Below are 14,098 nucleotides of genomic sequence, written 5' to 3' on the forward strand. Positions count from 1 at the left end.
CCCTGATGAACCTAGGAGGAAGTTCAGATACACATGGTTAAACAAATGCTTAAACTACAGCCATGGTACTACAGCCATCTCAGTACAGCCCATTCCACCAAGGGCAGAATGAAGATAACAAGATTTCTGTAACATTTTTGTTTTCATAAGATCAGTGCATTAACTGGGCGCCTCTCATCTTACACACAGAAGTGTCTCCTTGTTCTATACTTTTACAGCACCTAGCACAAGCAGGTTCTTAGGTTCTAAAGGAGAGGTGAGCTATGACTTCAGTATAGTGCCTTGAAAAGTCCAGGTGGAAGCTACATTTCAGATAATTAAACAAACACGGACTGCAAACTCAGTAAATAATATGACTACATTTGTAGAAAACTGCATCTGTTTGGAGTATATTTCCAAGCCCAGAGCTTCCAACCTTTATTTGTGACTGCAGGCTATTGGTCTGAAGGCTACATGTTTGGACTCTGCATGGAGAGGACCCCACTGCAAGTTTGAATGCAGCCATGGTGTGAAGGAGGCCCTGTGAAGATACAGAGCTATTCCTTTTTTCTCTGACCTAGTACATGTGCTGTTTGGCCTGGGTGAAACTTCAGGTGCCAAATCAGGCATTAAATCATCCTCGATCAGAAAGCTTTGTAACAGTTGTAAGCCAAAAAGTAAAACCTCACCTGATAACTATTCCAGGCCAGCCAACACATGAATCAGGTACATTTCACAAACTGCAAATGGCTTCACTCCTTTTGTCTGTGTTCCTCCAAATGCTCCCACTGCGCTGTATTAGTGTGAGCCAAACCCTAGTGCTTTTCTCATCCATGAACTGAGTCTCCACGACCAATGCAGAAAGTGCATTAACCTCATTTCTTCCACATGTCAAGGTGTCTAGTGCACTTGAAGTCCAGGACTTGAGCTGTGACCCAGGGATGCTCAGCCAGCACCCCAGGCAGGGATCTTGGCTGCACGGACATAAAAAGTACACAGGTGGTTTCCTGGTCATGTTTTGCCATGCAGAATGTCACCAAGGTAATGTTTGTTGTCATTCTCTTTCTCACTCAGGAAGCAAATAAATATATTCTCAAACTGCATTCATCACAGCTTCCTCATCACAGACACAAGTCTGTGCAAACTCTCTCTCTCTCTCTCTGTCTCTAAAACACTCTTTATGTATTTGGTCTTCTGACAGCTCACCGGGAACATTTGTCAGCAGTTCACTGTGGAGACAAAAGTAGGAGGAGAAGCTGACCGTTAGCACTAAAGAATAACGGCAAACTGGGCAGGCACAAGTCAGGTTAAGCAACCAGCTTGCACATCAGGTTTAAGATGTTGTTTGCCCATCTTTCTTCCTGCTCTAGCTGCAAACAGAAGAGATATGCAAGCTGAAGTAATCTTTGTTATAAAAAAGTGGAGTCTGGCAGGGTCCACAGACTAAGGCCCCTTGAATTCTCTTTGGACTGAATTATCCTGGGTTTGACTAGTTCAGTTACACATGATGAAAACCTCTTAATAGAAAAAATTTTGTGGAAGGCAGAGACTGTCTTTTTTGAGAGTGAAGCAGGAAATAAAGAGATTATCCTGCAGCTCTCCTTGATTCTCTGTATGCCCATTATCCAGGCTGGATATTAACTGTGCAGAGTCACCTGTGGATGTTCCACATGAACAGCTGCTCTATTTCCACATCCAAATAGGTCATCTGCATGGTGCTGCACAGTCCAAGGTAGGACATTGTCTCTGCTGGACATGGACTTGAACATGTCTGCACTGACATGGTCTCTCCCCACATCCTCTTCTCTGTTGCATCCCTCCTTGTTAGCTCTCTACCCTATTTCAAATGCATTTGGGTGCCAGGTGTCTTACTGCTTTTTATGAATTGTGTTATGCCATCTGTATTGCTATTACCTTGCATTATCAAGAGAAAACAGTCCTTGGCTATGTATGACTCTGTGTTTATATGTGAGAGTGTAATTTTTTTACTGCTGTGTAGCTGTGATGTATTAACGTGGAGCCAACTGAATATTTAGCCATTTAGCTTGTTATGCCTGAGGTGGGTTTTTATTGGAATGTTATATTTTTGTTATAAATTATAAGCCCCAAGTCCAAAATTTGCATCTTCAGAACTCTTGAATTCAAAATACAGTCTCAGAAAATTAATATTTGAGATGCATTTTGTAGTTCTAACACCTGAGTATTAGTGAAAAAGCACAGACATGCTGCAAGCTTTATCCAGCCACCATTTCAATCAAAGGAACTTTTTATTTGACTTTTATAGGAGCCAAGTTGGGCCCTCAACACACAATGTTTCAACTTTTTTTAAATGTTTAAGTGAAACTATACATCTTCAGGTATAAGCAGGAAGATGCTTGAATGCAGCATTCAAATTCCTTGGCAGTAGTTTTGTGTATTTAGTACAATTTCTAAATAACCAATGCCAGGATATGAAATGGGATCTAGACATACTTCCTGGGTCACTACTGTTAGTCAAGTGACAGATTACACATATTGTTAAATGAGCACTGATTTAAAGGTGACGGATTTGGAGATGCAAAAATAATGTGAGTTTGCACTCCGTAAGCTTCATAGTTCCTCAAAGGGGTAAAAGAAACTTATTATTTAAAATAGGAAGTGATGGGTAATTATAAACTGATTCTTGATCTCATCTTACCTCTACCATTAGTGCACCAGCATGTAAATGAAATTTAGAAAAGTATTTAGAAAAAAAAACACCAAAACTGACAGTGACTGTCTTGTGTATTGACCTAGTCGTGTCAACAGCGTAGGGATGGCAATTAGTATGTGGTGTCTGCAGGGAAGTTCCTGTGGATAAAGCACGTCCAAGGCTGTACCTGCCTTTCCAGAGCCAGACAAACTCATCTACATGGTGTCCAGGATAGATCAATGCACACGCATGTGCCTGGGGCTCCAGCTCTGCTTTGATGACAACAACATCTCCGTTTTCGTTATTGAGAAATGCTTTTTCTCCTCCCGGCCATGAAGAAAAGATGGAAATGGCAACCTGCATGTCACGCATAGAGCAACATCTGCTTGAATCTGCTGTCAGCGTCCAGCAGAGGGAAGGGCTGTACCTAAAGCTAAAGGGAAATTACAGGGCCTTTTATTTTTTTTTTCCTAAATAAACAAAGAAGACAGAAAAGATTCTTCATTTTTTAAAATGTTGTTTTCATGAATTTCATAAAAAGAGCACTGACAATCTGAAAATGTTTTCATTTTTCAAAACCTACTCCCATAACACAACTAAATGGAACATTTCAGCCAATTAGTTTTATTTTTGGCAACCTAAGCTGCAAATAAGCTTCAGTATTCAGACAGGAAGGAAACTCACTGCCCCGTTACATTACCACTAGCGTAGGCAGGGGTGGGAGGAGAGGGAGAGGCCCTGCACCAGCTGCTCCTAACAGCCCTGACCCATCCTTGACCAGATTTCTCTTCAGCTACACAGTGAGGCCTCTCAGTGCCTTGCTTTGGCCATGCACAGCTCAGCTGCTCTGCGCTCTGTTGATGTGTGGTGGGGGTAAATTCTCATTTTCTCCCCAGAGTGGGCCATGGAAATATTTACTGGATTAGAAAGTAGCACTACTTTTGCAGCCCTTTTCAGTGCCTCACCAGTGACTGAGGGCTCATCACCGAAGGAGGCTGAATGAGCCAGAACAAACCACAGAGAGGTGTGATCTACCTAGCAACTCCCGTCTCTTGCCCTCTGGGCTGCAAAATGCCCTTTTGTCCGTCTCAGAGGCTGTCTGAACTAGGCAATCCTCATGTGCCTCCTGGTCCTCCTATTCCTCCGCCTGCGGCAGAGTGCCATGGAATATGCCATGGCCACCGTGGTTTTAGTACCCAGTGGGAGCTGCGGAGGACACAGAAAATGGACCAAAATGAGCAGAGGAAAGGGGGTTGGAGCCATGGCTGAGGAAGAAAGAGTTCATGCAAGTGAGTCGCTTTTCAGGTAATTCATCAGTCCTGCCTGTGAGACAGATCCTCCCACCTTCTGCAGCAGTCCGACCATCTACAAAAGCTTTTAGTATGTCCTAATGCATCTGTCTCTTAATGTATGAGCAGAAGTAATCTCAAGTCTGGCATTGCCTTAGTTTTCCAGTACTTGACTCTGCAGCCTCAGCTAATAATGTTCTTTAGACGGACTTTCCGGTATGTGATTTTATGGATAAAAAGCAGACGGTGCACTTGAAGAGAGGCCAGGTTGGCACAGAAGTACAGAAAGATTGCTTTCCTGCTACAAACTGCAAGGGAAAAAAAGATAAAAAGCAGCTATATAGCCCAAACAATTTTCATAGCCTATGGCAGTGGCGCATCAGAAAATACAGAAATTTGTTTAAAATGTCTGTGGCTGTAAAAACATGGGATGGCTTCTTGCAGGAAATTTATCTGAAATGCATGAAAGCAGCTGTGTTAGGTGTCACATAGGGAGACCAAACTACGCCTTTCCTACCCCAAACTTATAGGCAGCTTCAGCAGCTGGAGCTAAACTTTGACTTGAGTGTTTGTGGGCCAGACCGCAGAAGGACCTGCAGTCAGCTGCGGGTCAGAAGTGTCCATCTCCCTGAAGCCTGCATTCTCATGCCACTACACGAGTGGAAACAGCATGACTCAGAGAGCAACTTCAGAAGGAAAAACACCAAAAGCATACTTTTGCCCTGTAATCAGAAAATTTTTTTCCGGTATGCAGCTCAGCCCCCAAGCAGACCCCCACGTATGTAGCCCATGTAGCTTTGGCGATGTCCTGCCCTTATCCAAACCCTAACGGTGACTTGCTGCTCCCCTCCAAAGATCCCGTAATTCCCTGAGCCACAAGAGCTTCTCTCTTCCCCTGCCTCTGCCACTTCAGCAGTTGGGCTTTCTCTGGAGGGATGCAGCAAGGAAGCTCTTAATGGGCCCCCGTGGGACATTACAGGGAAGTCCAGGAGTGAGGAAGAACATCAGGCACATAATTCATGACCTGCCTTAGGCAGAAGGGGGCAAACAACAACAGCAGCAATGACAAAAGAGCTCTTCTCTCTAGAGTGGATTAATAGGAGCTCCCACTGGACCCCATTAAACAAAACAAAATGCTGAAAGCCTAGGAATATTGTGCACTTCATCATTTTCTCAGGATCCCTAGGGAGAGGATGGGGAGAGCTGCAATGCTATCGAAGTGGAGGGAAGAAGCCTGGGAGAGGGCTGGCTCGGGAGGGGATAGCACTGCCAGGGGAGAGGGGCTCATATCTCCTCAGTAAGTGGATAAAGGTCTCCTTTGTGTGCCTGCAGGTGATATTTTTTCCTCTCTAGTCTGTACACAGATCTTTTGTGCTCTCCGAAGATTTTGCAGGGCCTCGGTGGACTGCTTGCTTGTTTTGCCATTCTGCCATCTGGCCAGCCTGATGTGACTGTCCCTGGCAGAGGCTGAAATTTTGATGTATTGTCTAAATTTGGAAGTGACATTTTCCCCAGGTTTTGTAAGCAGAACTAATGAATCACTACAGTGCAATCTCTTTTACTCTCTCTTCATGGAGTTTGACCTGAATTTTAGCACTGATGAAGATGATGTGTTGATAGGACAGGTTGCAAGGATATCTCCCAGCCTGCTCTGCTGATGTATGTTGTTACTGCCCAGTATCTTCTCTGGCTATTGAGACTTTTTTGTCTACTTCTCTCATCTGTCTGTCAACAAAGAGTTTATTCTTCTCTTGGGACTCCCTTTGTATGGCTTGAGGACACATCTTCATGTCCTCCTGCCATTCCTGTTCAGGGCCTACAGAGAAATTCAATAATACAATCTCAGCTCCAGTTTCATCCTGAAATAATACTTAAGATCTCATCAGGCAAGAAGCTGTTTGGCTCAGCAGGGCCTGGATCAGGATCAGTTCAGTCCCTAACTTTGTGGGATAAGTAGGGTTTGGGTATTCAACAAGAAAAAGCATGAATGATTGTCACTTTTCCCATTATTAGTCTCTTTAAAACTGCATGTCTTGGTGCTGGGAAGTCTGAAGTTTAAAGAAGACAGGACAACTCTCAGCTTCTCTTGTGCTTTCTAGAATAAGTCATCTGAAAAAAAGGACTTTAGTGACCAGTCTTTAACTGTTTTTAATTTACTGGCTTTCTTTATAGATATTATATGCCCTCTACAGCTTCCTGAAGAGGGGAAGTGGAGAGGAAGGTGCTGATCTCTTCTCGCTGGTATCCAGTGATAGGATGCCTGGGAATGGTTCAAAGCTGCGCCAGGGGAGGTTTAGGCTGGACATTGGGAAGCATTTCTTTACTGAGAGGGTGGTCAAACACTGGAACAGGCTTTCTAGAGAGCTGGTCGATGCCCCAAGCCTCTCATTGTTAAAGAGGTATTTGGACAATGCCCTTAATAACGTGCTTTAATTTGGTCAGCCCTGAAATGGTCAGGCAGTTGGACTAGATGATCATTGTAGGTCCCTTCCAACTAAAATAATCTCTTCTCTTCTCTTCTCTTCTCTTCTCTTCTCTTCTCTTCTCTTCTCTTCTCTTCTCTTCTCTTCTCTTCTCTTCTCTTCTCTTCTCTTCTCTTCTCTTCTCTTCTCTTCTCTTCTCTTCTCTTCTCTTCTCTTCTCTTCTCTTCTCTTCTCTTCTCTTCTCTTCTCTTCTCTTCTCTTCTCTTCTCTTCTCTTCTCTTCTCTTCTCTTCTCTTCCCTTCCCTTCTCTTCTCTTCTCTTCCCTTCTCTTCTCTTTCTGTAATTCTTTCCCACCCTGCAAAGCTGCAGAAGCGTGTATATGCAAAAAATCAAGGTTCTTGGCTTGTAAATCATGGGTTTGCTGTTTCAAATAACTGCAGGAGAATCTTTGCATGGAAGTCAGGTGGATAAGAGTATTACTTTGCATTCTGTGATATCTTTTCACCATGGGGATGACGAAACTTAAAGTGGAAGACGAGGATGCAAGACAGTTTTCGTTCTCCTACCTGGGCTGTTGCAACCCTGGTGTGCTGTCCCACAAGACACGCTGTCCTCTTCTGCTTGGCTTTGAGAGGCAGAAATGATTCAAGCAGGGATCACCTAATACTGGCTCTGTCAGCCTGAACATTGAATTAATTACTGGTAACTGAAGCACTGTTTCACAACACTGTTTGTAAAGCCTGTCACGTGAAAGGTGTTGGCTGGTTAAAATCCATGCAGGGTGTCAGATCCAGCTAGGCACTGTATGACACAGTAATGCTTTTTTCTTGTGGAAATCAAAGCAATTTTAGAGAAAGGTAGGGCTGGCAAACTTGTACACACTGAGATCTGTGACCATCCTAGACAGATAAAAGCCCTGTTATGCGTGCAATATAGAATTTCTTTATTCCCACATAATTAATCTATGCAATAAGTGCTTTTCAGGATACCTCACACACTGGACTGCTGGATTTAAGAAGAATAGCTATGGAAATATAGGAAAAGCCTTTGCAAAAATGGGTTTAACAGTATAATATGACCAGGTAGTTAACTATGCCTTCAGTTAATCAGGACAGACAGCAGCCTTAGGAAAAGCATACATAATATAACTTTCCCTGAATGTTTTCTGGCAAACAGCTGATTTCCCAGTTGCATCTAGGAGACCAGGAAGATGGGTCAGTGCAAACACATGCATTTGCTCTGCACACACAGAGCAGTACATCACCAGGCTGGTGGTGCTTGTATTCAGCATTCATTAAAAAAAAAAGATTGAAAATTCTTCAGATTCTTCAAACGTGTTGTTCCAATGGTTTTTAAAAGGTTGTTTTTCCATGTTTGACATTACTTCTTTATTAAAAATAAATTAATTGTGGAGAAAAAATAATTGAAAGTTCAACAGCAAGACAAAACATTTTCTTACGATCAAGATGAAATGTTTTTATTGAGCTGAGGCTAACGAACTGAAAAAGTCGCCCTTTTTTTTTGCGTCCTTGAGAGTTTGACTTTTTGTTCTGATGTAGTGTAGGGGCATCTCTTGAAATCTCAGAATACTCCCAGCACAAGAAGGCTACTTCCCATGAAACCGTACCCAGGAGGTGAATGACTCTAGACCAGTCTTCTCAGGAATGAGACAACAGCTGCAGCTCCAGCCCATTAGCACAGCGTAAACACTTCCCCTACAGCCAAGGCACTGATGGCCCGCTCAACCTCACTGACGTATGCCTGCTGCTAGGCTCACTTTGTTTATGTGTGCTTCTTTCATATGAGCACATTGAAAAATCTGTCTACCAAAACAAAACAACCCAGTGCACATGTGGTTAAGAACACAGAACAGAAAAGGTCAGTCTCACATTCCCAGTCTGTGCATTGTATGGTCGGTTTGGAGGTGGTGGGGGTGGGGGTGTTACCTAACATTTAGATAATTAATCTATACTACTTCTTGAGGCTTTCTCTCTTGAAAATGTAGAGACACAAGTGCCTCCTGAGGGAGATTAGGAACACCTTTCTCAGGCATTTACCTGAGGGTACCTTGAATTTCCTATTTGGAAGTGCCTGTCTCCTCCCCATTGGCAAAGGAGACAGCTTGCCATGGCACTGTTTAAAAGATTATCTTCTGCTGGGCTTCTCCATAATGGCAAATGTAATGAAGGCCTACTTCTTTATTTGGATCCTAATTCTTTAATTGCAGATACCACTACAAAACAACAGAAGTCTAGCATAGCACTAGTGATCCATGGGAAGATTCAGTGCCTTCTCCACGTCTGGGTGAAGAGGAACCGTTCTGGGACATGGGAAGTTCATTTTCATGTATCACTATGGACGTTTATTCACTAACGAAGTACAACCAATTTGAAATAAGGAGCTAGAGGTCATGGACTTTCTGTTTTACACTCTTATTGATTCCTGGAGTTTGTTTGTTTTTTTATGGAGAATTGTTTTTATTTCTGTACATGTAGCCTCTATAGCCTTCTTCACTAGGTGGGGAGAGAATTGTTGTTCTTCCCACGTGTGCAAGGATGGGCTACCTTAATCACATTCCTTCTTTATTTTGAACTTTCCGTCAGCGAAACAGCAGACAGATCAAAGCCAGTTTATAGCCATGCCAAACAGTTCTCCATGGCAATTGCTGCTCAGAGACCTGAATTGCTATGAAGAGTACAACCTTTGATCTCTCCAGCCCCTCCCAAATATAACAGTTCCTGCCCCGTTCAAAGCAAAGAGCCAGGCTCCCCATCATGGATTAACTGAAGATTTTTGATAGAAAAACCTCTACAAAGGGCTTGAGGGGCCTAGCAGGGGAGAAGAAGCATTATGAAGTACAAGAATGGATTAAACAGAGGGTGAAGTTGCAAAAAACCACCTCCAAACTATGTAATCAGTAACCTGGACTCAAACTGTTTGTGTTCTTCCCCTCTTGAAGTCCTGCTGCTGCTGCTGCTATTATATTTGGCCTGAGAGAAATATCTTTCTGAGTCCATTTCACCTTGATGGATTATGATGCCATTTTAAATGTCAATTGATAATAATTGTGCCATAAAAAAACATAATAAATGTTATCAGTTTAAACCTACAGTGTCCCTTTTATTAATATTTCTAATTTATGAGCTTGTTGAGAAATCTATGGAGACAACAGGGCTAATAAATTGAAGGCTAAAAGGACTCCATGAGGCAGGCTGCGTGGGCTTTCTGCTAGATCATTGCCAGCTGTTGAACTTTGAGAAGATCAGAGCAGCTCAGCTCTCACTGGGGAGACTGTCAGAGTCCAGCAAGGCATAAAGGATGGAAGACAACCTACAAGGACATGAGACTCCAGAGGTGACAGGGGCAATTTGCAGCTGCACTGTCACTGGCAACTGCCGATGCACCTATGCACCGGTGCCTCTGACTGCGTGAGCTCATAGACTTGCTCTGAATGGCTGGCTGAGCACACGCCCGCGGAGATGAGGTGTTGCGAATGGCAGCATCCATGCTGTGCATAAACACTGGACAGCTCTGAGTCACGCACAAAAGTAGGAGCTGAAAGGAGATGTTTTAGAGGGGTTGGGTGGAATATCAACCCGTTATTGTCTTTATCCAGAGGAAGAGACCAGTGGGGCAGGAATGGTCATGCTTTCTGACTGACAGCATAAACACAATTCTTCTTCCTCTTTGAGACAGGCAATATAGGACAAAAAACTCCCAGGTATTGATCCCAAGCTGATTTCAAGTTCACACATACAGGATTTTTCACTTTCTGAAAGCACACCATATTTTAAAAACCTCACAGGCTTTGTGGACCTCTAGATTTACCTGGCATAGGCAGGACAAGTTGAGAAAACCAACACAGTATGATTTTGTTCTAGACAGCTGCCTTCTAGTGTAAAGAGTTGCCTTTAGAGCTTAGCAACCCCAGGGGAAGATGTGTTTCCTGCCTCAAGTAACTTATAGACTAAATTAGACAGGTAGCACAATAATTGTAACAAATGAGAGTCATCTGCATTTCCAGGTCAAGCAGAAATGTAAAAATATCCCCCAAAACTACCCTACAAAAGCCATCACATTAGAACTTGACAGAAAAATAACTTCTTCCTTCTTTGATAGTTTAAAAGTAAATAATTTCTTGTTTTGAACATAAATAATTTGTTACATCTCAGCAAATCAATCAGTTGAAAAAGGGGGTCAACTGAACTATTTTAATTTGCAAAATGTTCATTTGCATTTCAAGCTTCTATTTTATGCCACTCATCTTTATTTTAACATAATACAAAGCAAAGAAATTCCAAACTAGCAGTCATTCCAAAGTAAGTATTTAATTCTTCAGTTAATGACATAGCATTTATCACTATTTTTCCAGTTTTGTATTAAAAAAAATATTAAAATGTTCAAGTCTTTTGGTATTACTTAAACATTTTGATATCAAATCTATATTTTTTTCTGAAGAAACTTTTGTACGCAAAACATGGGATTTATGCATCATTACACTGCTGCTTTCTAATCCCCTTTCAAGAGCTGTCACTTATTCATCCTATTTCCGACTTTAGTGCTTGTTGTGTTTTTCTATATAGAGGAACAAAAATATATTTCTCAGTTGGAATTGCCTTCACTTTTAATAAAAAGAACAATACAATAAGACAGAACAAAAATAAAGCTTTCACAAGGAAGCTTTCAAGTTGTAAATTTGCATTTGCGCATCTCATTTAAACACACACAGAAAATCAACTTGTCCTTGTGAGCAGCAGGGAGGTTTAAAGTCGCAGACTAAGACAGAATAGCTATACAAACATGCTCGGTTTGATTCTGTGACATGGGACTACAGCGTTGTCTCAGCAGGTGCCTGCTCAGAGCGAGTTGTCGGTGCTGGAGGAGACAGGCAGCGCATACTCTCTGAATACGGAGATACTCTGGTTTCACTTGGTACATGTTGTCAATGAGATGATTCAATAAAGATATTTCACTGAGATGAAAACTTGGAGTGTGCCTTGCTAAGCTCTCTTTTCCTCAGAAAATTTTTAATGTGGAGGCACATGTATTTCTTTGGGAGCTGATGTGAGCGTTCATAGAGACACAACTGCCAGAAGGCCAAGTTTCTTCCTTTCAAAACAGTGTGCATTTAAATCAGCAAAAATGGAGCTGGAGCAAAGAGGAGGGATAGGAGCTGAGAGTCTCTAGGCTAATTTACCCAGCCAGTGACCTGCAGAGATATGAGTCCTCTCGTAAGGAGTGTTGGGACCTGTCAGACTTTCCCGTGAAATCCTCCTCCCTCTGCAGCAAGAAGTTAGCCCCTTGAACACAAAGAGACTTAATAACAAACTAAAGCCAAAGCTTTCCATAGCAAAGGAAGATGTGTCCTTTCTTGAGCTTCACTTGGCAACTGAAGCAGACAAATCCACGGGCATCACTCATGCACCTACACAGAGCCTTTGGAAAAAATGGATAGCAAGAAAGGCTGAACAAACAGAGGCTTCTGGCCCCTAGAGCTGATTGTCCTGTGCCTGAAAGCTTTCAGATAAAAGGTAGCACAGCCAACATCAAAGAGTCCAGACACTGTCATGTATGCTAAATTAATACACTGAAGGCTGGGTCAAGGACATTTAACTCATGCCATCTAGGAAATGTGTAAGATTTGAAGCCGTTGCTCTATAGTAAGCCAGTAAAAGTAAGAAGAATGGCCCCTTTTTTAGTTCCTTAGGCAAACTGAGTAGGGAAAGTAAGGCATTTGTAAAAGAATACACCAGGTTTCTCCTTGTGCTTTTTCATGGATTTTGAATCAGAAATCACAAGGAAAAAGGGGAACCCTGTCATTAAATTGGCAGTTTTCATCCAGTGTGTAGATTCAGAGCATTTTTCTTTCCTTTCCCTCTGCATACAGATGACACACTCACCTCTTCTCAGACCATAAATTACCTGCTCTCTCATTCTGCCTAAGCAGAGAAGGCGAAGACGTCCCTCTTTGTATGCCCAGCCAGAATTACAGGCACCGGCAGCAAAGCAGGAGAGGACAGCTTGGCCAGAGCAGCATCCGCCTGCATGCATCAATTGAAACAGCAAGGTGTCCTCTCCTTATGGAAAGGGCCATAAGATGTTTTGCACCCACGCAACAGCTGCCACCTCATCACACAACCAGGAAGGCGCAAGATCCTCCTTTACACAAAAGGCTCCACTGAGCCACTGGGCAGATGGATGCAAAGGGAACAAAGAAAAGCACTTCCCACTCTCTACCCCATGCATTTCATCAGTATGAAAGACACTCGCTTGTCTACCTTGTCACCTGGGGAGAAGCTTGATTAATAAAATCAGGTAATTAAATATTCTTCATCATGGCCGGCTGCACCATTTTTTACCTCTTTCATTGTTCTTGTCCCCACCACCCCCATCACTTTTCCAGTATCTCGAATCTGGAAAAAGCCGAAAGCCTTTCATCTTATCAGGTGTGGTTTATTGCCCCCTGGTTACACAGTAATTTTGGTCTCCGCTCCATGAAGAGATCATACGACGGGATATCAGCTCAAGAATTGTCAGTTCATTGGACAAATAAGGCAGGGCCTGCCAATACAATTATAAGAGCCCGATAAGGAAGGCGCAGAGGAGAACCAGCAGGAGAGGGAGACACAACCATAGCAAATTAAAAGGTGAGGGGCAATCCCAGAAGAAGGCAAGAAATGCCAGTGGGGGCAGGGAGAGGAAAAGAACGGGAGTGTAACCACACATTCTTCCCAAAATAAAAATTAACGAGAAGATAGAAGTGGCTCAGGAGAGGAATCACTGGCATTCATCCGCATTATCTGGGAAATCTTTTCCCCCTGCGGTGGACGCCTGCCTGGGAGGTGCAGGCGGCTGGTGGTGATTATCAAGCTAGCTTGCCTCATAGCTCAGGAGAGAAAGAAAATACTGTTTTATCTTTAGGAGTACAGGTGGGGGGTAGAGAGCACTAATTCCTGTTCCTAAGCATGTTGCAATGGGCATCTCTTTTTCTCTTGTGACTGATAAGATGGGATGATGTTGAAAATCACCTGTTTGAATAGTTCAAAGGGTTTCCAAAGTAGGAGAAAGAAGAATCTGAACCAAAGCTGATGGCTGAAGGAAACGGCTGAAGGATAACCTGGGAATGCTGGTGAGGGAGATTTCTATGCGTGACACCTCCTTATATGCGAGAGAAGTTTACAGGGTGTCTCCATTGCTAGTAAATGGCATGAGGGACAAGTGTTCGTCCTGCCAAGTGTTTTCTTCACTCTGTAACAGTACACGTCCAGTGGGCTTGTCACAGATTTCAGCCTGAAAGCAGAAAAGAAGGATAACTGTCCCACAAACAGGATTTACCAACGAGAAGCGACTGTTCCTAGGGCATTTTTCATCCTGGTCTGCGAGGAGCCCACCTCCTCCTGGGATGGCCACGGGATTGTTCAGAGCTCCGTAAATCTGCGCCGTCTGGGGGATGTTTGGCAGTGGGTGGGGTTGGTAAGACTTTTCACCCCCACTTCTAATGCTGTCTTCCCTAGACACAGAAGGGCAGGTCTTGGTCCCCAGCTGATCAGCAGAGAGGAGCAGGCGCATGTGCTCGCTCGTGAGTCGCCTTTGTTTCTCCTCCCGGCGCTCCTGCAGGTCAGCCAGGCACAGGTGGGGAGAGACGCGCGCCTTCCCAGCTGCATGTTTCTCGGGGTGCACCAAGAGCCGGGAGAGCAGGACAGGACTCTCTGCCCCGTGGCCGCTTTGGCAAGAAG

This window comes from Opisthocomus hoazin, chromosome 8 (genome assembly GCF_030867145.1).
Source record: "Opisthocomus hoazin isolate bOpiHoa1 chromosome 8, bOpiHoa1.hap1, whole genome shotgun sequence".
Lineage (NCBI taxonomy): Eukaryota > Metazoa > Chordata > Aves > Opisthocomiformes > Opisthocomidae > Opisthocomus > Opisthocomus hoazin.